The sequence below is a fragment of the Fopius arisanus genome, unplaced genomic scaffold (assembly GCF_000806365.1).
Source record: "Fopius arisanus strain USDA-PBARC FA_bdor unplaced genomic scaffold, ASM80636v1 scaffold00044, whole genome shotgun sequence".
Lineage (NCBI taxonomy): Eukaryota > Metazoa > Arthropoda > Insecta > Hymenoptera > Braconidae > Fopius > Fopius arisanus.
This window is the reverse complement of record NW_011887783.1, coordinates 625,393-626,296: the sequence shown is the minus strand read 5'-3', so window position 1 is coordinate 626,296 and position 904 is coordinate 625,393.

Below are 904 nucleotides of genomic sequence, written 5' to 3'. Positions count from 1 at the left end.
GCTCCAGCAGAAGCCGCGGCATTTGCAGTAGATTCCGAATTAGTTATTGGCAATCTGGGAAATTCATTGTAATAATTATTATTGATTGGAGTTTGATGTTGAGGAATCGGTGGTTCATTGACCGGTCGATTATTGACTTGATTACTGTGGTCAGCATTGGCTGCGGCAGAAGCCACAGCATTTGCACTAGATCCGGAATTAGTCATCGGCAATCCGACGACTTCATCATAATTATTATTATTTTTGTTTGAGTTATAATTGTTGTTAGTGTTAGTGTTAGCGTTAGCTGAAGCCTTGGCATTTGCATTCCCTCCGGAATTACTCGTTGGAATTTTCTTGGTGTTATGATTATTATTGCTGTTTGCGTTGGCTGTTGCACTTGCTGAAGCAGTTGCACTTGCTGAAGCAGTAGCACTTGCTGAAGCTTCGGAGTGACCTGATGGCACTGTGTTGTATTCATTCCGATAAATATCATCATCTTCCCGCGATTGGTATCGATCTTTCCTTCGATCGTTTATTGGCCGATAATTTGGGTTATCATTGTTAGTATAAGCGTTGGCTGTTGCTGATGCCTCAGCCTTCGAAGATCCCGGAAAAGGACTTTCCCTTTGATATCGCCACACTTGATCGATATTTTCTGTTTCAAAATCATTGTTAAAGGCTGAAATCAAATTCAAATCATCCTCACTGTAGAGGCCCGTTTGGGATGATCCGATTGATTTTTTATCACCTGTTTCAACAAATTACACATTCATTCATTTCATTTTCAATAAATCGCACAGATATGTACATCAAATCTCGAGTTATTATAAAATTGTTTAAACGTAATTTTGTCACGATTTCTTAATAAATATATCCTGGCATAAATTTTCATATTTTTTTCCACAAATTTTTGGTTTTTGAA